This window comes from Dasypus novemcinctus, chromosome 13 (genome assembly GCF_030445035.2).
Source record: "Dasypus novemcinctus isolate mDasNov1 chromosome 13, mDasNov1.1.hap2, whole genome shotgun sequence".
Classification (NCBI taxonomy): Eukaryota; Metazoa; Chordata; class Mammalia; order Cingulata; family Dasypodidae; genus Dasypus; species Dasypus novemcinctus.
This window is the reverse complement of record NC_080685.1, coordinates 58503149-58526161: the sequence shown is the minus strand read 5'-3', so window position 1 is coordinate 58526161 and position 23013 is coordinate 58503149. Positions and strand designations below refer to the sequence as shown.

The 23013-nt window shown below is 37.6% G+C and overlaps 2 non-coding genes and 1 pseudogene across 2 annotated transcripts; all 3 read left to right on the top strand.

The window, feature by feature from the left end:
• The first annotated feature begins 5595 nt into the window (after positions 1-5595).
• LOC131280809 (eukaryotic peptide chain release factor subunit 1 pseudogene) lies at positions 5596-6882 on the top strand (annotated as a pseudogene).
• An 8334-nt stretch (positions 6883-15216) lies between these two features.
• On the top strand, positions 15217-15349 carry LOC111760479 (small nucleolar RNA SNORA31). Its single transcript, XR_002794152.1, has one exon. It is a non-coding gene; the product is annotated as a small nucleolar RNA SNORA31 (small nucleolar RNA).
• A 2638-nt stretch (positions 15350-17987) lies between these two features.
• Positions 17988-18119, top strand: LOC111760480 (small nucleolar RNA SNORA31). Its single transcript, XR_002794153.1, has one exon. It is a non-coding gene; the product is annotated as a small nucleolar RNA SNORA31 (small nucleolar RNA).
• The last annotated feature ends 4894 nt before the right edge of the window (positions 18120-23013 follow it).

Genomic DNA, 23013 nt, shown 5'->3' with positions numbered 1-23013 from the left:
GGAAGAGGGTGTAGTTTGGTAACTCACATTTGTTGTTATGGGTTCTTCATCTCTCTGTCCCTCACCCTCCTGTGAGTTTCGTAGCATTGGACTGGTTTACTGATACTCAAAGCAGATCCCTGGGACAGCTTTTAGCTCTTTCTCCATTGTTTTTGTGAGTGTTGAGCCCTGTCTGCCTAATCCAATGCCATCTCCCCCAATTCCCTAAGCTTTAACTTTTAATTTTTTCTAGTAACATATATGACCTAAAATTTCCCCTTTTAACCACTGGATTAATCAGGATCCTCTAGAAAAACAGAATCAACAAGAGATATCTGTAAATAGTATGAAATTGTATAAAATTCTCTCATGTGACCATGGGGATACACAAGTCCAGATTCTGCAGGCAGGTGGCAAACCAGAGGCTCTAATGAAAGTCCAATGAAAGTCCTCTATGATTTCCTGGGAGACATTGACCGTCCGAAGACAAGCTTAGAAATTCTCTCTGAAAGCTGAAATCACTTCCCCTTGTAAGACATTGGACAAAACATCACTCATTGCTGATGGCAATCTCCCTGGTTGATTGTAGGTATAATCAGCCATCTATGCAGTAAACTCGCTGATGACTAAAGTCCATAAGTGTCCTTGTATTACAGTTAGCCCAGTGCTTTCTTGACCAAACAAATGGGCACAATTACTCGGCTGAGTTGACACATTAGCCTAACCATCACAACCACATTCACCTCTCTAATTCAGTGAGGTTAATTATACACACAATAATGTGCTACCATCACCATCATCCATTTCCACACTTTTTCAATCAACCTAAATAGAAATTCTGTTTAAATTAAGCATCAGTATCACAGTCTCTAACCCCAATTTATTTCTTTGTAACCCATATTTCAGATTCTAATTCTATGACCTTGCTTATTATAATCAGTTCATATCAGCAAGATCATACAATATTTGCCCTTTTGTGCCTGTCTTACTTCACTCAGCCTAATGTCCTCAGGTTCATCCATGTTTCCACACGCATTCCTTTTTATAGTTGAATAATATTCTATCATATCACATTTTCTTTATTCATTCATCGTTTGATGTACTCTCGGATTGCTTTCATCTTTTGGCAATTGTGATTAATGCTACTCTGGATATTGGTGTGCAAATAATTTTGAGTCCCTGATTTCAGTTCCTCTGGATATATACCTTGTAGTAGGATCGTCGGCTTATATATATTTAGCTTCCTGAGGAACTGCCAAACTGTGTTCCACATTGGCCATACCATTTTACATTTCCACCTGCACTTTATAAGTGTTCATATTTCTCAACATCTTCTCCCATACTTGTAGTTTTCTGTTTTTTTAATAGTAGCCATTCTAGTGGGTATGAAGTGATATCTCACTGTGGTTTTGAAATGCGTTTTCCTAATAGCTAGTGATGTTGAGCATCTTTTCATGTGCTTTGTAGCCATTTGTATATCCTCTTTGGAAAAATGTATTTTTTAAGCTTTTGCCCATTATTGATTGGAATGTTTGTCTTTTCCTTGTTGAGTTGTAGGATTTCTTTGTATGTTCTGGGTATTAAACCTTTATCAGATACTGTTGTTTCCAAATATTTTCTTCCATTGAGTAGGTTGTTTTTCACTTTTGTGAAAAGTCTTTTGATGCACAAAAGTTTTTAAATTTGAGGAGGTCCCATTTATCTGCTTTATCTTTCATTGCTTGTGCTTTGGGTGTAAAGTGTAAGAAGCCATTGCCTAACACAAGATCCTGAATGTGCTTCCCTAAATTTTTTTAGGTTGACTTCCTCTACTGTGTTTCTTTGAGAGAGCTGCAGTGAATTTGCACAGGACTTCTCTTGTCTTTCCCTGGAGTGTGCTAAAAAGTGCATCACTACTATGTGTTATAATGAAGCCAAACGTACTATCATCCAAAAGTAGCACTGTAAAAGCCTCTGTATGGAATTTGTTGTCAAACAAATACAATGAATGTATTAATTCACTTAAAAGCCTTAATTCAATGTTGACTTTCTTTTCCTTTCCTTCTTCTATTACAATTGTTCCACAAGAAAACACCAGACCATTTGGAAGTACTTTGTTACAAAGTTTGAATCTTTGTTGTATGTATGTAATGGGTCCCAGGACTGAAAGTTGGTTTGCTTCTGACTTAATGTTAGATGCAGTTCCAAACTCATCTGCTAACATTTTTGCTAATCATGAAATCTCGTCTTTGGCAGGAATGATCAACAATATCATGCTTGTGCCAGTGCTATGGGCCACTTCCAAGCTTTTGATGAACTTCTTGAACTTCCAGATCTCCATGTTCCTGTTGGCAGCACTGGGGTTGTCCACCATCTGCTCATCTCCTTCTCCCTTCAGGCCCAGGCCTGGGCAGCAGTGGCTGCTCCTCCCCAGCAGTGACTCTGCTGCAGCAGAGGCTCTTGCCAGTTTTTTTAAAAACTAATTTTAAAGAAGTTTAGGGTAACTTTTACAGAAAATTATATGGGAAGTATAGGGAATTCCCATATAACTGCCCTCCTGCCCACACACACATAATTACACTTAGGTAACCCTATTATTGACCTCTTAGATTAGTGTGGAACATTTGTTACAGTTGATGAGCCAATATTAAAGCATTCCTACAAACCAAAGTCTACAGTTTATACATTTTTATACTTTGTACTGTACAGTTCCATAGACCTTGACAAATCTGTAAGGTGATGTGTCTGTCATTGCAGTTATTAAACAGAAGAATCTCATTGCCCCAAATACGCTCTGTTCCACCCATTATTTTCCCCATCCCCACCCACTCCCATCAGAAACCTTGACAACAACTATTACTGTATCGATGTTACAGGGTTTTCCACCAACGCAAGGTAACATCCACAATAACAAGAAATCTATTTTGGCCCACAGTTACACCCACCCTCTCCCTGCCATAACTGTTCATCCCCCAATCCCTGCTGACCCAGGACCATGTCTTCTCCAACAGCCGCAGGCTGAGAAGGGGCCCAGATATCATGGGGCAATGGAAGGAATTATCCTGTCCTCAGTGCAAACACTCCCTATTTTTTAGGATGGGACCTGTCCATTATCGTTGTTTTGTTAGTTGCCCAGGGCAAGACCAAAGAACTAGAGAGTAGGAGCTATCTGCTACTTTGCTGGAATTCAGGGCCCAACCAGCATTTGAACAGTCCAAAGGTTTAAGTGTCTGTGAAATATATTTAACAAGTACATTGAAAATTATAGGTTAAAAAAAAGGAGTAGAAACACCATGATTAGGGAAATTATAGATGAGTATAACTATGTTATATTGGGAAAATAGATTATCATATATTGCTGAAAGGACCTGCCAAAGGGGTGTTAATATCAGGTGCTGTGTGCCTTGACTCTGCTGTCCAGATGTCTGTAGAGACCATTGGGAGCACTCTTGTTTGAGGCTTTGTTTATTGTGACAGTTTGTGAAATCTGCCTGTGTAACCTCCAGAATGACTTCCTGACTCAATTTGAAATCTCTTAACCATAAATACTCTTTTTATTTAATGTTTCCCCGTTTGGGTCAAGGTCTATTTTGAAATGCATCATTGATTAATGCTTGGTAAGCATTCCTTGGTGCTAGGGTGCTCATCCTCAATAGTCATATCCCACACCTGGGGGAAGGCAGTGTGTTTATTTGCAGAGTACACCTCCATTAAATCTAGTTCCTCTAATGGATTATTCAAGGGCTTTTGTTTCTTTATTGATCTGCTGTCGAGATGTTCTGTCTGTTGTTCTGAGTGGTGTATTGAATTCTGCCACTGTGATTGCACAGATGTCTATTGCTTCCCTTAGTTTTGCCAGTGTTTGTCTCATGTATTTGGGGCACCCTGGTTAGGTGCATAAATATGATTGTTCTTTCTTTTTGTTACACCACCCTTTATATTATTATATAGTGTCCCTATTTGTCACTAACAACAGTTTTACATTTAAATATTTTGTCCAATATTAGTAATAGCTATCACCGATTGCATGGAAACATATCATCCAGCATTTCCTCGCAACTTATTTGTGTCCTTGGGTCTAAGGTGAGTCTCCTGTAAACACTGTATAGATAGGCCATATATTTTTATCCATTCTGATCATCTGTGTCTCCTAATTGGGGAGTCTAATCCATTAACTTTCAATATTATTATTGTAAATGCAATACTTACTTCAGTCATTTTTGTTTAGGCTTATATATGTCATATTTTATTTTTGTTTCTTTATTTTTTTAGTATCCTTGCTAATAGTCTTCCTTTTCTATACTTTTCTCGAAACTTCTGTTTCCTGTCTTTTTCTTTCAACCTGCAGAACTCCCTTTAGTGTTTCTTGAAGAGCAGAGCATTTGTTGACAAATTCTCTTAGTTTCTGTTTATATGTGAATATTTTCATCTCACCCTCATTTTTAAAAAGATATATTTATTTACTTTATATTTTTAAATTTACCCCGCACACACACACAAACACACTCCTCCAGATATTCTCTTGTTTGTCTGCTCATTGTTCACCCACCTTCTCCAGAAGACACCAGGAACTAAACCCAGGACCTCCATACGGGAGGTAAATGCCCGACAGCCTGAGCCACATCAGCTCCCTGTGGGCTGCAGCATCTTTTGGCTTGCTGCATAGCTTGTTTAGGTGTCTTCTTGTTGCAGTGGTGCAGCATCTGGCTCATTTCAGTGGCTGCAGCACCTGGGTCATTGTGGCAGGTGTGACATCTAGTTCATTGCGGCAGGTGCTTATGGTTTTGTATTTTTTGTTTGACATTGTGTTAAGGGTCTTCTTGGCACTTGTTTTCTCTTATTTCAAATCTTTAGAATTGACCATTTTTAACTGAGAAAAAAAAGAGAAATTATGGAAAAGAAATAAAGTATATAAAAATTTTTTACAAAACAGAAAACGATAGAAGAAGAAAAGAAATTTAAATATCCAAATTTCTAAAGAGGAAAAGATAAGAGATGCAGGAACAGAAATAAGAAAGGAAGAAAAAAGGAAAGGAGAGGAAGACATAAAGGGAAGAGGAGAAGAGAAGGGAAAGGAATGGGAGAGAATTAAAGAAGACCTCTCTCTCAGGTCACAGGCTTCTGGCTAAGCTCCACTCCCAGGTGCCAGTGCCTGTCAATCAATCACCCCACAGCCTACTTCTCTGCAAGTAAGAAAAGGGAGAAGAGAAAAGACAGGGGAAAAAAAGAACCAGCCCAGTGCCTGACTGCCCTATACCCTAAAGCCACCCTCTCCAACCACTCCCACTGCCCCATGGCTTCCCCTGTGCCTGCAAGCCTGCCTGTCTTTCTGCAGTTTCTGGAGGAAGAGTGCAACCTGCCCTTTCCTACTCCACCATCTTGGACCTTTCCTGGGCAGAGATCTTTTAAAAGTCATTCTAACCCCTTGGTTTGTAGTAAGGTTTGTTTCATTTGTTTTGTTTTGCCTTTTACTCAGCTTTAAAAGGCAATATATCCCCTATAGGAGAAGGTCTATATTCCTCTTTTTCTGTTCCACTATCCTTCTAGGATAATTTTCTTTTGATAAGGCTACAAGTATACTCAACTGGGAAAGAATAGTTTCTTTAACAAAATGTTCTGGGAAAACTGGATCTCTCTATGCAAAAGAATATAAGAGAAACCACATCTCAAAACATATACAAAAATGAATTCAATGTGAAGCAAAGCCCTGAATATAAGAAGCAGAACTATAAAACTCAATCAGTTTTGCATTTTGCCCTTTTAAGGTTGAAAAAATGATGTAAATATATTGAGAAAATATCTGAGATTGCTGGGAAACTGTTCATTTCTAGAGACAAAGTAAATGTGGCTGTCTCATTCTTGGTAGATCAGCTGACTCTAAACTGGAATTAAGGAAAGCAGACTTGGCCCAGTGGATAGGGCGTCCATTTACTCCATGGGAAGTCTGCGGTTCAAACCCTGGGCCTCCTTGACCTGTGTAGAGCTGGTCCATGTGCAGTGCTGATGCACACAAGGAGTGCCCTGCCACACAGGGGTGTCCCCTGCATAGGGGAGCCCCATTCACAAGGAGTGCACCCCACAAGGAGAGCCGCACTGCACCAAAAGAGTTCAGCCTGCCAGGAGTGGCGCCGCACACATGGAGAGCTGACACGGCAAGATGACGCAACAAGAGACAGATTCCTGTTCCACTGACAACAGCATAAAGTGTACAAAAAAGAACATGCAGCAAATGGACACAGAGAACAGACAATGGGGCGGGGGGGGGGGGGAGGGGAGAAAAATGAATAAAAATAAATCTTCAAAAAATAAAATAAAATAAACAGAATTAATTATATCTGATATGTTTGATCAGAAGTTGCCATCAAAAGTTTTAAAATTTGTATTTATCACCTATGTTCATGAAAATTGATTCAACCAAATCATTGACTTCTCTATTAAAGTTCTCTTCAATGTGAAATTTACTCAAGAGAAGAAAATAATAGCACAATATTTTGATGAAATTAACCAGGACTTAGGGTAAGTACTGTTTTGGAGTTGAAGATATACAAAAGGCTTTGGAAATGGGAGTTGTGGAGATTCTAATAGTCTGTAAAAATCTGGATATAATGAGATATATTCTTCATTGCCAAGGCACAGAAGAGGAGAAAATTCTTTAACTCCAAAACAAGAGAAGGATAAGTCTCATTTCAGAGACAAAGAGACAGGACAGGAACCCAAGCTGATTGAGAACAAGCCCTGTTTGAATGGAAAAAAAAAATTAAAATTTGGGGCTACCCTGGAAATTGTGACAGATTAGTCACAAGAAGGAAACCATTTTGTGTATGGATTTCGTAGAATTGGAGTTATCTATGGTACAGAGTAGATGTCCAGAGTATGGAATGCCAAGGAGTTGACAATGACATTTTTTACCTTGATGACTACTAGGTAGTCAACATGGGTCCAGCAAACTGTGCCTCACCCCCCAGCATCCAACCCAAGTTGCATATCTATGGTGGAATCCTAAAAGATCCCTGCCTTATAACTGGGACATTTCCAGAACTTTATCTATGAGCACTATATAGTGAAAAACTAAACTAAACTAAACTAAACCCTACATTTTGGTTTACCATGATGTCAGTGCAGCAGCCTATATCTAAATTCCTAAATACCACTTGGGTCTAATTTTATAAAAAATCCAAGTTTTAACTTTCATTTAATGGTGAAATTGGTCGCTCTTGAATTTTATGGGAAAAAATGATTTTTTAACTTTCATAGAAGCAAAAATACTTTTACTGCTATAAATCTTCAAAAATTAATAGACATGAGATCATACTGTTTTTTTGTTTTTTTTTTAACTTTGATTGGAGAAAATTGCTGCATTTTTCTGTCACCCATTTACGTGACATTCTCACCTTAGACTGAATAAGAAGAAATATATGTGGTGCAATGTTAGGGGGAAAATCAATTCGCCATAGATATGATGGTCTATTTCTGAACTCTCAGTTTGCTTCATTGAGTAATTTGTCTATCCTATGCCAATACCACGCTGTTTTGACCACTGTAGCTTTGTAATATGCTTTAAAGTCAGGAAGTATGAGTTCTCCAACTTCACTGTTCTTTTTCCAGGTGATGTTGGCTATTCAGTTTCCCTACCCTTTCAAATAAATTTTATAATTGACTTTTCCACTTCTGCAAAGAAGGCTGTTGGAATTTTTATTGGGATTGCATTGAATCTCTAAGTCTTTGGGTAGAACTGACATCTTAATGATATTTATTCTTCCAATCAATGAATATGGAATGGGCTTCCATTTATTTAGGTCTTCTTTGATTTCTTTTCACAATATTTTGTAAATTTCTGTGCACAAGTCCTTTACACCTGTGGTTAAATTTATTTCTAGATATTTGACACTTTTTGTTGCTATTGTAAATGGAATTTTTTCTTGATTTCCTCCTTAGATTCCTCATCACTAGTGGATAGAAACATTACTGATTTTGAGGTGTTGATCTTCAACCTGATCACTTTGTTAAATTCACTTATTAGCTCTAGAATGTTGTTGTAGATTTTGGGGGGACTTTCTATATTTCTATTCTATATATCTATTGCAGTATAATGTCATCTGCAAATATTGCAAGTTTTCCTTCTTCCTTTCCATTTTGGATGCCTTTTATTTCTTTTACTTTCCAACTGGTCTGGCTAGAACTTCTGGTACAATGTTGAATAATGGTGTTGACCAAGGGTATCCTTGTCTTGTTTCAGATCTTAGGGGAAAGTTGTCTGTCTTTTAGCATTGAAATCATGTTAGCTGTGTGTTTTCAATATATGTCCTTTACCACGTTGAGAAAGTTTCCTACTATTCCTATTTTTCTAAGTGTTTTTATCAAGAAAGGATGCTGGATTTTGTTAAATGCATTTTCTGTGTTAATGGAGATGATCATGTGGTTTATTCCCTTCATTTTGCTGATGTGAAGTACTACATTAATTGATTTTCTTATGCTGAACCACCCTTGCATACCTGGGATAAAACACACTTGATCATGCTGTGTAACTATTTTACTGTGCTGTTGTATTCAATTGTCAAGTATTTTGTTGGGGATTTTTGTTCTTATATTCATAAGAGAAATTTTTCTGTAATTTTCTTTCCTTGCAGTATTTTTATCTGCCTTTGGTATTTGGATGATGCTGGTTTCAAAGAACGAGTTAGGTAGTGCTCCTGCTTCTTCCATTTTTTGGAAGAATTTGAGCAGGACTGGTATGAATTCTGCTTGAAAGGACTGGTAGATTTACTTTTGAAGCCCTCTGCTCCCGGGCTTTCCATTGTTGGGAGGTTTTTGATGACTGATTCAATTTCTTGACTTTAAGTAGTGTTTGAGGTCTTCTATTCTTCTAGAGTCAGTATAGGTTGTTCATGTGATTCTAGGAATTTGTCCATTTCATCTAAGTTGTCTGATTTATTGGCATACAGTTGTTCATAGTCTTCTCTTATGATCCTTTTTTATTTCTATGGAGTCAATAGTAATGTCCCTCTTGGCATTTTAAAATTTTATTTATTTGCATCTTCTCTTTTTTCCTTTGACTGCCTACCTGAGGGTTTGTCATTTTTATTGCTCTTTTAAAAGAAATAAGTTTTGGGTTTGTAAATTCTCTAAAGTTTTAAAATTGTTAATATCATTTTTTTCTTCTCTAATCTTTGTTATGTCTTTCCTTCTGCTTGCTTTGGGGTTAGTTTGCTGTTCTTTTCCAGTTTCTCCAAGTGTAGAGTTACGTCTTTGATTTTAGCTCCTTTATAATGTAAACACTGAGGGCTATAAATTTCCCTCTCAGCACTGCCTTTGCTGCATCCCATAAGTTCTGATATGTTGTGTCTCATTGTCATTCATCTCAAGATATTTACTGATTTCCCTTACGATTTCTTCTTTGACCACTGATTGTTTAATAATGTATTATTTAACTTCCATATATTTGTAGATTTTCCAGCTCACTGTCTGTTGATTTCAGCTTCATTTCATAATGGGCAGGGAACATACTTTGTGTAATTTCAATGTTTACAAATTTATTGAGACTTGTTTTGTGACCGAATACGTGGTCTATCCTGGAAATGACTCAAGTGCACTTGAGAAGAATGTATATCCTGGTGCAATATTCTGTATATATCTCTTAGGTTTAGTTCAGTTACCATATTTTCCAAGTTCTCTGATTTTTTTAAATTGATATTCCATCTAGATGGACTATCTGTTGATAAGAGCAGTGTATTGAAGTCACTAACTATTATAGTAGATGTGTCTATTTCTCCCTTCAGTTTTGCCAGTTTTCGCCTGATGTATTTTGGGGCACCATGTTTAGGGACAAAAATATTTTAAAATGTTATTTCTTCTTGGTGGACTATGCCTTTCATTAATATATAGTGCACTTCTTTATCTCTTATAACAGCTTTTGACTTAAAGTTTACTTTGTCTGATATCAGTGTACCAACCCCAGATTTGTTTTGATTACTATTTGCATGGAGTATCTTTTAGCATCCTTTCACTTTCAACTTATTTGTGTCTGTGGATCTAATGCAAGTCTATAGTAAACAACATATAGCTGGATCACACTTTTTTAATCCACTTTGCTACTTTGTGTCTTTTGGTAGGGCAGTTTAATCCATTAATATCCAGTATCATTACTGTAAAGGCAATTCTTAGCCTTTTTGTCCTTTGGTTTTTATATGTCATAGCTTTTTTCCTTTCTTTCTTTGCCTTTATTGTAACCTCCCTTTCTGTGTAGATGATCTTGTTTGATATATCTGATGGGACTCTTTCACTTGTCTGGATGAGGGTTTAAAACCAGATATGTCTGACTCCAGAGCCTGTGTTTTTCATTATTTCACATACTACTTTATTCACAATCATAAAAGAATATGATGTAAAACATACCAACAGAAATCAACTTTAGGATGTTTTCAGCTACTATATTATATTTTACCATAGAAAATATAGTATATATGCAATAAGATTCTCTATGTATCTTTGTTACTTTCTCAAAAGCAGATATAATCACAATTCTATAATTAAAAGGAAAGTAGACTACTCCAATAAAAGCTCTAATCTCATTTGGGATAGACATTCTCTATCTTCACAGTCCTCACTGACTTGTTGAATAACTTCATGAAATATTGTATTTGGGAATCAGATGTGGCTCAAGTGACAGAGCTTCCACCTTCCATATGGGAAGACCTGGATTCAATCCCTGGGGCCTCCTGGTGAAAAAGAAAAGGCATACCTGTGCAGTGAGCCTGCATGAGTGCCCATGTGGTGAGCTAGTGCCTGTACAATGAGTCACACAGCAAGATGATGGTGCATCAAAAGAGAGACAAAGGGAGAGTCAAGGTGAAGCACAGCAGAAACCAGGAACTGAGGTGGCACAATGGACAAGGAACCTCTCTCCATATCAGGGATCTCCAGGATCTGCAGAGAAAATGAGAAGACCACACAGATAGCCAAAACAGCACGGTGGGAGGAAAGGAAGGGGGACAATAAATAAATAAAATAAATCCTTTTTTAAAAATTGTATTACACATGTTTTGTTCCTTCTTCAGTACATGTAGTAGTTTGTGCCTCTGGCAGAAGATAAAGAAGATAATCAACACTTACTACAGTTTTAACAATAAAGCCATTTTAGGGTGTGTAGTGGACTGAATTGTGTATCCATGTGTGGACATATTCTTGGTCTTGTTCTGCATTCTGGTGGGTGTGGCCCCATTATAAGTAAGATTTCTTCAAGATGTTATTTCAGTTAGGTGAGGCCCAACTGAATAAGCTTGGGCTTTAATCTGGATTACTGAATCCTTTATAAGTAGAATAAAATTCAGACAGAGTGAGCCAGAATGCCCCATGAAAAGTCAGGAGCTGAAAGTCAACTGAACCCATAAAGGAAAGGAGAAGACACCACCATGTGCATTGCCATGTGAGAGAAAAGTCAAGGACCAAGGATCACTGGCAGTAAACCCCAGAATGCCACAGTTTTTGGAGAGAAAACATGGCCTTGCTGATTCTTCCATTTGGGTCATCTCCTAAATTAAAAACTGTGACCCAAAAAATCCCCGTTATTTAAGTCACCTCATTATATAGTATTTGTTTAACTGTTAAGAAACTAAAACAGAGGTAAATACTCTGAATTTAAATAACTTAAAAATGCCTTGATTAATTTATTTCATTTACATTTCCTTTACACACACATACATACACACAAAAGTGATATATGATTTTTAAAAAATGATGTCACAACATTGCCTCTGAGGTTTATCTGCCAAAAATACAAAACCAGGGTCTGATATATCCTAATCATGAGGATATATCAGAAAATCCAAACGGAGAAATATGCTACCATATAACTGGTTTGTACTCATCGAAATAACAAGATAAAGAAAAACAAAAAAGACAGGAATTATTTCAGGTTGAAGATGTCTACAGGGATGTAGCAACTAAAAGCATTGTTTGATCCTGGAATCCTGGACTAGATGAGAAAAGGAGATATAAAAAACATTTTGAATGATGAAATTTGAACTATGGGCATTTGAATATGGACTAAAGTAGTTAATGCTAGCATAACAACATAAAATTTCCTGGTTTTGATAACTATATTATGGACATGTAAGGGAATGTCCTGTACTTGTCATAGCTAATAAATAGCAGATCCAGAATTCTAATCCAGGCATTCTGCCTCCAGGGTACATGCTCTTAATCACTATATTATATTGATCTTTGCAGTTACCTTGGTTGGCCCTGTGTATTTCTTATTTTCCATACCAGTCATTTCTACCACTGTATCTATCACATTATTCAGCTGGACCATTGTACTCTTTTACTAGGTATCAGAGAATATTAAGGCGGCAGGATTACGTGATTACTGTTACAATAGCTCATCCTCAAGTGGCATAAAGAATATAATGTGTGAAAATATAAACTGTATATGCTATGCAATATTAATGTGATTTTTTTCTCCTCCTTCCCCTTCCACCCTGCTGTTTTTGCTGTGTCAATTTGCTGTGTGATCTTCTGTGTATTTCTCTGTTTTGAGTACTCTCTTCATGTTTTCTCCTCTAGGATTCACTGGGATTTGATCCTTCGGACATCTGATGTGGAAAGAGTTTCCCTGTCACTTGTGCCACCTCAGTTCCTGGTTTCTGTTACACCTCACCTTGACTCTCCCCTTTGTCTCTCTTTTTGTTGGGTCATCATCTTGCTGTGTGGCTTTCTGCATGGGTCTGGCTCACCATATGGGCACTGGATCTCCACACGGGTCACACACAGGCACTGGCTCGCCATGCCAGCACTGGCTTGCCACACAGGAACTTGGCTAGCTGCACAGGTGGGCACTGGCTTGCATGGGTCATTATGTGGGCACTGGCTCGCTGTGTGGTCACTGGCTCACTGCACAGGCATGCCTTTCCCAGGAAGCCCTGGGGATCGAAGCTGGGTCCTTCCATATGGTAGACAGAAGCCCAATCACTTCAGCCACATCTGCTTCCCTATTAATGTTATTTTAAAGCATTACCCCTGGATATAATGTCCTAGTAGGAGGTCAGTATTTTCAGTGGAAAAATGAAGTGTCAGAAAAATACAAATAGCATGATTCTCTTTTAGAAAAGAAAATACCCCCCCACCAAATTCTTGTGTAGGATTTTAAGAATGTAAACATAGATGTGGAGAGATAAAACCATGCTACTAACACTGGTTACCTCATAATACAAGAAGAGAAAAAGGGTGAAGGAAAGATAAGAAAAAGACACTGCAGAAGAATAGAGAAAAACTAGGAGTTAAATATAAAATATAAAAGTATTTTATAGTACTTAAATATTATTACAAATATGTAAAAATTGAATAAGTGAAAGCACTTATTAGATGACAGAATTGTAGGCAATTATTTTCTTAGGTCTCTGGTATAATTTTAGTATTTTTGAGTAATAAATTATCAATAAAAAGACATATGTATGTAATTATTCTTTCTGAGAAATACCATAGAAAATAAATTGTACTTACATGAATGAGAAGAGCAATAGCCTGTTTTTACTATATGCAAGCAGTGTAGTGTATTTGCTACAATAAATAACACATGTAAATATTATTTTAAGAAAATTTTCTGGCTTATCACACATCACAGCATGATAAATTTACAGCTTCTGAAGCTAGGGGATGATCAGAAAGGTCCATCATTTTGCACTCAAGATCATACCAAGATATCCATAAACACCTACAGATAAAGATGTAACTACATTCACCATATTTGAAACTTATTTTAGGAAAAAAGCTTTAATCACTTTCCTCAAAATATTTCTTTAAAATTTCATTCATTAAAGAAAAACAAATTTTCAAAGATGAAAGGACATTCTAAGTACACTGCCAACAAAGTTAAGTGACTAGCCAAGTTATAATACAAGTAAGAAGCAGAGATGAAACTAGAACCATGACTCCTAACCATACCTGCCCTCTGAAAGTGCTTATTTACACCTAAATGAGCATCGCCATAAAACTGGTTCCATCAGCCACCTGGTAATCCTTTAAAATCATTATTAATCAGTATTATTTTTCTATATTTTTTCTTCCCCTAGTTAATAAATAAGAATTTCCTTTGGTTCTTCCCTAACTGGAACATGATTATTAATAAGGTGCTTATACACTGACTTTATGTCAGTACCCAGTCTCCTGGGAATATAAAGATGAAAAAAAAAAGTTTCAAAAATGTGCATGAGAGAGTGACTCAAAGCACTGATACCCTAAGGAGCAATGAGCACATCTGGCACCCAGATCCTGGTTTAGTTGAAGACCATTCTCCACTAAAAGGAAACAGGATTCTTTGGAGAAGTGAGTAATGGCTCACTCTGTGGCTGGAGTTGGGAGGTACAGGATGAACCTGGAAATTTTATTGGGCCAGAAAATAAGGAAGTGATCAAAGAATGATGGTAACATTCAAAGAACACAAGAGGCTGCTCAAAGGAGCTGCCATTGGCTCAATCTGAGACATTCTCAGCACTAAAATAATGATAGTCAAGAATTCTAACCCACTGAATAAAATAGAAATCCATAAGCCCATATGGTTAAATACCAACTAGTAAATATATTGGAGTAATGATGACAGTGTTTAAAAAAAAATCTCCAAACGGTCTATGACCAGCAACTGAAAGGTTAATGAAGGATATTGATATAGTCTCAAAGTATCTTTCCACAGCATACTTACTCCTCAGAAAGGGAAAAATAATAATTTTACAGTGGAAAACTTGGTGGGAACCAGCCAATGTAAGCTAGTTTCACTAATATTAAGATATGCTAACATAAGGTCTTGCCTGATGTGATGCCCTGAGCTTACAATATCACTTCTGTGATATGTATTCCTGACCAAAAAATGCATAATCTGAATCTTAATATGAGAAATTCATACTGAGAGACAGTGACACAGTGGCTGGTATATGCTCTTTGAAATTTCAGGGCCAAGAAAGAAAGAAAGGGACATAGCTAATGTGGGATCCTGGATTGGAATATGGCATTATGTGGGAAAAAAAAAGCTATTAAAAATTACTCCAATTGATTAAAAAATTTATCAATTGGGGTAATTGATAAAATTTGATCGATTTTGAATCTATACTATTTGTTAGATAATATTGGACCAACATTCCTGATTTTGATGTCTTCTGATTATATGAGAATGCCCATGCTGTTTATAAAATATATGCTAAAGTATTTGGTGGTAAAGAGCCATGATGTCTCCAACTTATCCTTCAATGGTTAAAAAAATGAGTGTTTGTGATGCATCTCTGACAGACCTGGAGCAGTTAATGTCTACTGCAAAGGTTTCCACTACAAATGCAAGAAAAAGAAGGTCCTCGCGCTTTCTGTCTGTCTTGTTGTGGCAGACAAGATTGAATGGGGGAATACAGGAAATTCTAGAAACATGGGAAAGGGAAAATAATCTTTACAACTTAGTGATAAATTTTAAAACTCCAAAAAAAGGGTGTATACATATGTATGGATTTATGTGTGTATATACATACATACACATATATATGATAAAGCAAATGAGGCAAAATGTAAGCAATCATTACATCAGGATGAAAGTTTCTTGTCTTATTTTTGCAAAATTTTTTGTAAGTTTGAAATTATGTAACAATGAAAAGTTACCCCCCCAAAATGAGTTCCATTTAGTTCACTTAGGCAAAATATTGCTCTGATCCCTACTATCTTAAGGAAATCCCTTTTAAGATATGCACAGGACAAGGTTAAAAGAGTGATAGTCTCTGGATTTTTTATTATAAAACCTTATCACAAAGGTCTAGATTTATTAAACTATAAATATTTCAAGAGTTTTCTCAAAAAATAAACAGCAATTCCATAAACAGGAGTCAAAGACCATTAGAGATAACTAATCTACAGTTTAGAGCTAAGCCCTTGAGCATGTGGTCTGAGATTCAAGCTTAGTGGGTGCTACTTTTCTTTGTCTCCATTCCCAAAGAGACATAGTCAGGTATTCAGAACAAAGTCCCCCCCTTTTTTTTTTTTAATTCAAAATTAAGTAGCAGGAAAAGAGAGGCAACAATTTAATCGCTAAAATCCCAAACTCTTTTAAGACTTTTTCATTTATTTTTGGACATCTTAAATTTATCTTAATCTTAATTTTATCAATTTTATTTTGACTTTTATTAGGATGGCTAACAAAATGTTTCCTCATTTCAGTCTTGATTTTGCCTAGGAATATGAGTACACCACTGTCCTCAGTTTTTCCTGTGTATGTGGGAAGGAGGAGGCAGTTACACTAGTCAGTTAATCAGTATATATTACAGTGCTCACTCATCGTAACACACCAAACCTGAAACTCCTGTACTTGACACAACATGAAATTCTTCAGGAATCAAAGCATTTGTTAGTCTCTTTCACTTAAAAAAGAAAAGAATGAATACATTAATATATGAAAAATAGAGTTGCATAAATCCTAACTTTTATGCCAAATGGGCACTATTTATTAGGTTGAGAGATTTTGATTAGAGAAATAATACCATTAGTAATGTGGTTCACGGATGTGTGAAAACTCTTTAGTAGAGAACACTTACCAAAAAAAACACTTTGGTTGTAGTATTAGCTACAAATGTCCCACATATTCAGAAATCAACTGACTCCTCTTAAGTGAAATTAAAAATTCATACTAGGATGGCATCAAAAAGAAGAATTCTACAATTTCTGAGGGAAATAAATCTAATCTCCTCTACTTCATTCTTGGGATTAAAGCAGATAACTGTGATTTAGAAAATGACTTATAATATCTTTGATCTTTTCTTGTTAAATATACTTTTCTAGAAATAGAAAGTGCTATAAAGATTGATATATAATGGAGTTTGTTGTTACAGTAAGGCATTGGTTTTCCTTACAATATTTAAAATTAGAGGGAGAAAAAATGATTTGTCAAATTCTTTACCTGCTGAGACACAATGACACCGTCTTGTGACTCTAATGAACGATCATCATGTGGGGGCCAAAATGCGTTTTCCCTAATCTTCCCTTTAAAATATTTAACATTGTATAGAAAAGGTATATCCCTAAAATATGAGAAAAATATCTTCAACAAAATATTAGCAAATCAAATCCAACAATATATAGATATAATTATTCCAGGAGGATTGTGGGAAGATGGCAGCAGACTAACAGACAGGGCTGAATGCTCTCACAAAAACAATAGAGAAAGAGCCAAAAGCTGTCTGAGGGGCCTGTTTTGGGGGTCAGCTGACCAAGACAGTGCAACACAACTCCCAGGAGGGTGAGAGACAGAGAGAAGAAGCCAACATAACAAATATGAGTTACCAAGTCCCTGTGGAGACCAGGATGGGCTCCCCTCCCCCACCCCCAAGATATAAAGCTGGGGTAAAACACCGGGCTCATTGCAGCCACCTCAAAGGGGAGCAGACATCTTCCTCCCTGTAATCTGTTTCAAGGGAAAAGTAGGGGAGGTTGGGGTGGTTTTTGTCAGTGAATTTAGCCAGCAGAGCCCTCTTTGAATCTCCAACCTAGAGATTCAACACAGGAACACAAGAAAGCCAAGACAGGAGCACCTCTGAGGAAAGGTGCATTGACTAGCGCCACCTGCTGGCCTGTCTGGAAATTGCATAAACAGAAACTCCTCTTCTTGGTTCTTTCTGTATCCAACCCCTGGGAGAAAATCTGCCCCTCCACTAACGAGCCCCTGGCCTGATTTTGATAACTTATCCTCGGCAATTTTAAAGACTGAGAATAAGTTGAACCAAATATCAAAGAAGAGCTTTGAAAGAAAGAAAAAACAGGCAAGAGAGAGAAATTAGCCATCAGAGTAAATTCACCAACATATTCAGATACCTAGACATAAGGAATAAATTACAAGCCATACTAGGAAACAGGAAAAAATGGCCCAGACAAAAGAACAAACCAAATACTTTGAAGAGATACAAGATTTCATACAATTAATCAGTCATACTCACACAACTCTCCCTAAATCACCTCAAAGAATTTAAAGAAAATATGACCAAAGAAATAAAGGATATTGAGAAGACACTGGAACACATCTCTGACAGACCTGGAGCAGTTAGTGTCTCCTGCTAAGGTTTCCTCTATAGATGCAAGAAAAAGAAAGTCCTCGCACTTTCTGTCTGTCTGGTTGTGGCAGCCAAGATTGAATGGGGAATATAGGAAATTCTAAAAACAGGGAAGAGGAAATAATCTTTGCAACTCAGAAATGAACTTAAGAACAGCAAAAATCTCTTTGAAAGGCTGCAAAGAAAAGTAACAGACCTTATGGGAATGAAAGACACTATGGATGAGATTAAAAATACATTAGAGGCACATAAGAGCAGATTTGAATTGCTTGAAGACAGAACATCTGAATGGAAAATACAGGCAAACAGAAAGGGATGAGAATGAAAAAAACAGAACAGAGTCTCAGGGAATCGAATGACCATGTGAAATGCACAAACATTTGCATTATTGGTTTCCCAGAAGAAGAAGAGAATGGAAAAGGGGCAGAAAGAATATTCGATGAAATATGACAGAAAACTTCCCAACCCTTATGAAGGACATAAATAATAATATACAAGGACAACTGTTATAGATATGTCAATGTAAGTAAGAAATGGATTAAGAATTGTGGACCAACAGTAAAGAATGTGCAGGTGCCTGGAGTCGTCTTCCCACAGGCACCAAAGAATGTTACCTGGGGTCTGGTGGGTGGGAGGATGTACTTGAAAGCCATACCTGCAAGCACACAGATAGCTAAGTCCAAACTTTCCCATGAAAGGAATAGGGCACTTCTGAGATTTCAGGTCTTTCTTTGGGGGAGCAGATCACTCCCCTGCAGATGGGTTTTGTTATTTCGGAATGTGCTAAACACACACGAGGTGCAAAGGGAAGATTTCTGAGATTCAGAATCCCTTAAAAGGGACAGCCCCAAAACCGCTGGCTGAAGTACCACCCTGAAGAAGATGCTTCACTCAGGTGTGATTTTTTTTACCCTGAGAGGGGACGCATAACCCAAGTGTTGTTTCCAACAGTTGGCTATTGAATGGGACTTCCCAGCCTCGTGAAAGATCAAATGTTGAGTTTTCCCCCAGTTCAGTAAGTGATTGTACATATACTTTCAGTTTTCCTCTATGTTATCTAATTAACCCATTTCTCTTTGTTTTACTGTTATTACTCAACTACTGTGATTGTTTAATCTAAATTCTTACAACCATTGTTCATTTAACCAAATAAATCTCTCTTTTCATTTGTATTCTGGGATTCTGCCTCTTCCTAAGCAGAACAAGCAATTTACCTCAAAAAAATAAAATAAATCCGAATAGACCCCCTGAGATACCTACTATTCAGAATGACAAATACGAGATAAAGAGAGGATTCTGAAAGTAGCAAGAGAAAAGCAAAGTATCACATACTAGGGAAACTTGATAAGATTAAGTGCCAACCTCTCATCAGAAGCCATAGAGGAGAGAAGAAAGTGGCATGCTGTATTTAAGGTATTGAAAGAGAAAAACTGCCAGCCAAGAATTCTGTATCAGGCAAAGGTGTCCTTCAAAAATGAGGGTGAGTTCAGAGTCTCCTCAGACAAAAACAAAGAACAAAAAAACTGATAGAATATGTTACCAAAAGACCAGATTTTCAAGAGAAACTGAAGGGGGTGGTACAGCCTGAAAGGAAAAAAACAGAAGTGAGAGATTTGGAAAAGAGTTTAGAAATGAAGATTATTAGGAAGGGTAAACTGAAGGATAAAAAGACAGACAATAGAATGATATGACAACAGAGAACCAAAGGACAAAATGGATGAAGTAATGCCTTTACAGAACTAACGTTGATGTTAATGGAGTGAAGTCCCCAATCAAAAGACATAGACTGATAGAATGGATAAATATATATATTTATCCAGAAAGATGAAGGCAGAGTAAGGCACTCCTAGAGGCAGCTTGTGCTACAGGACAGTTAGTAATCACCGGCTCTCTGAAGCACCTCTTTGGGGACTCCAACAGACCATAAAAGCATCCTGCAACATTCTTGAAAGAATGGGAGGAGACTGCCCATTTGCAGAGAAGATTCGTAAGTGGAGCATTCCACATCCTGGAGGCTGGTGCCCATCCTCCATCTGGTGGCACAAGCCACCTTGGTAGCTATTTCACAGCTGGAATTGGAAGCTCCGTTTCCCAAAAACAGGAAAGAAAGAGATGGCTGGGCATCAACTTCAGCTACTGATTAGCACATTCAGCAGGCTAAAGTATAATCCTAAGAACAGCCAAAGTTTGAACCTGTCCAAGTCAGAAAGAGGCCAGTAACGGCCATCTTAAATCTGCCCCTGGCAAGAGGGGAAGTGGGCCGGACTGAAAATCAGTGCTGGTAGGGATCAACTTCTTTTCATCTAGATCAGATTGCAGCTCTTACATAAGCCCAACCCCATCTCTGGCAGGGAGGAAGCTTGAGGGGACCTCCACCAGCCTCTCAAGGAAACTACAGGCCAAACTGTGGAGACCGCAGATCATCCTACTTTGGCAGCACTAGCTGCTCCAGGAGCTATTCTGTGGCTGGAATTGGAAGCTCCATTTCCTAAAAACAGGGGAGAAAGAGATGGTTGGCCACCAATTTCAGCTAATATTCAGTAAATATTATCCTAAGAACAGCTAAAGTTTGAACCTGTCTAAGTTGAAAAAAGGTAGCAGCCATTTTTACTTCACCCCCAGCATGAGGGGAAGACAGGCTGAATGAAAATCAGTGACAGTAGAGACCAGTGTCTTTCACCCAGATCGGCCTGCAGACCTAGCCTAGGCTTCAGCCCCACCTCTAACAGGGAGTAAGCTGACAGGCTCTGTACCAGCCTCTCTAGGTAACTGCAAGTACATTCAGCTGGCACTGACTGAATAATCAGAGGCCTACCGGGGCAACTGAGGTCATTTTGGACCTACACAGCATAGATTGCTACCTACACCTGCAGCTACCTCCCAGCCCCAGGCAGGGGAGAAACAGCCATGAAGCTTCATACAGTTCCTCTGGGTAACTACAGTCTAGGCCTGCATAACTTGGATTATTACACATGACTGTGGCTCTGTCCCTACTCCTGGCAAAGGAGAAGGTTGGGACAAGCTTCATTGGTCCCTGGGGCAATGAGGGCAGCTTGAGCCTCCACAGCTTATAGCACCAACTACACCCTTGGTTCCTTCTATGCAACCAGCAAGGGAGAAAGGACAGGAAGCCCTAAACTGAAGAGAAAAACTGCACCCAGAATAAAATACTCTAGTAAGCCAGATGCCAATACACCAACAAAATATAACAATCCACATCAAGAAACAGGAAGATATGGCCCAGTTAAAGGAACAAGATAAGTCTCCAGATGACATAAAGGAGCTGAGACAACTAATCATACATGATCAAATCTCCTTAATAAATTCAATGACATGGCTAAAGAGTTTAAGGATATTAAGAAGACATTGGATAAACACAAAGAAGAATTTGAAAGCCTAAATAGAAAAATAGCAGATATTATGGGAATGAAAGCAACGATAAATGAAATAAAAAATACATTGGAATCATATAATAGCAGATTTGAGGAGGCAGAGGAAAGGATTGGCAAGCTTGAAGAAATGGCCTCTGAAAGCGAACTTGCAAAAGAACAGAGGAAGAAAAGAATGGAAACAATTGAACAAGGTCTCAGAGAACTAAACAACAGCAAGAGATGTGCAAACATACATGTCATGGGTGTCCCAGAAGAAGAGATGGGGAAAGGGGCAGAAGGAATATTTGAAGAACTAATGGTAGAAAATTTCCCAACCCTATTGAAGGACATGGATATCTATGTCCAAGAAGCACAGCATACTCCCATCTGAATAAATCAAATAGACCAACTCTGAGACACATACTAATCAGAATGTCACATGCCAAAGACAAAGACAGAATTCTGAGAGAAGAAAGAGATAAGCAATGCATAACATGTGAGGGATACCCAGTAAGAGTAAGTGCAGATTTCTCAACAGAAATCATGGAGGCAAGAAGGCCATTGCCTTCTGGATATGATATATTTAAGGTACTGCAAGAGAAAAACTTCCAGCCAAGAATCTTATATCTGGCAAGACAACCTTTCAGAAATGAGGGTGAGTTTAGAATATTCACAGATAAGCAGAAAATGAGAGACCAGCTTTACAGGAAATACTAAAGGGTACGCTACAACCTGAAAAGACAGGAGAGAGAGAAGCCTGGAAGAGCATCTAGAAATGAAGATTATATCAATGAAAGTAACTAAAAGTGTCAAAAGAGTGGTGAAAATAAAATATGACAGATAAAACCCAATATTCAGGAATAAACTTAGCCAGTGGTGTAAAGCACTTGTATTCAGAAAACTACAACACAGTATTAAAAGAAATTTTTAAAAGACCTAAATAATTGGAAAAACATTCCATGCTCACAGATTGGAAGATTAAATATCATTAAGATGTCAGTTCTACTCAAATTAATATACAGATTCAATGCAATCCCAATAAATATTCCACCAGCATTTTTTAAAAAATAAGTTGAAAACATGATTACCAAATTTATTTGGAAGGGTAAGAGTCCTGAATAAACAGACACATCTTAAAAAGAAACTGCAAAGTCCAGGAACTCTCCCTTCTGGACTTTAAATCATATTTCCTAGCTACAGTGGTAAAAAAAAAACATGGTACTGGCATAAAGACAGACACATAGACCAATGGAACCTAACTGATGGTTCAGAAACAGGCCCTCACATCTATGGTCGAGTGATTTTTGACTAGCCCATCAAACCTACCTAGCTTGGGCAGAACAGTCCATTCAACAAATGGTGCTGAAAGAATTGGATATCCATAGCCAAAAGACGGAAAGAGGACCTCTATCTCACAAGTAGCAGATTAATATTGTCGATGAATTCCAAAAAGAAATATTGGATTATGCTTGTAATCTGATCTGTACCTGGGCATGATTGAGTTATGATTAGGGTGTTGAGTCCCCATCCCTTGGTGGGTGGGGACTCGAAGATAAAAGGCATGGCAAAGAACATTAGAGGTTTCTGATGTCAGAGTTTTGATGTTGGAATTTGATGCT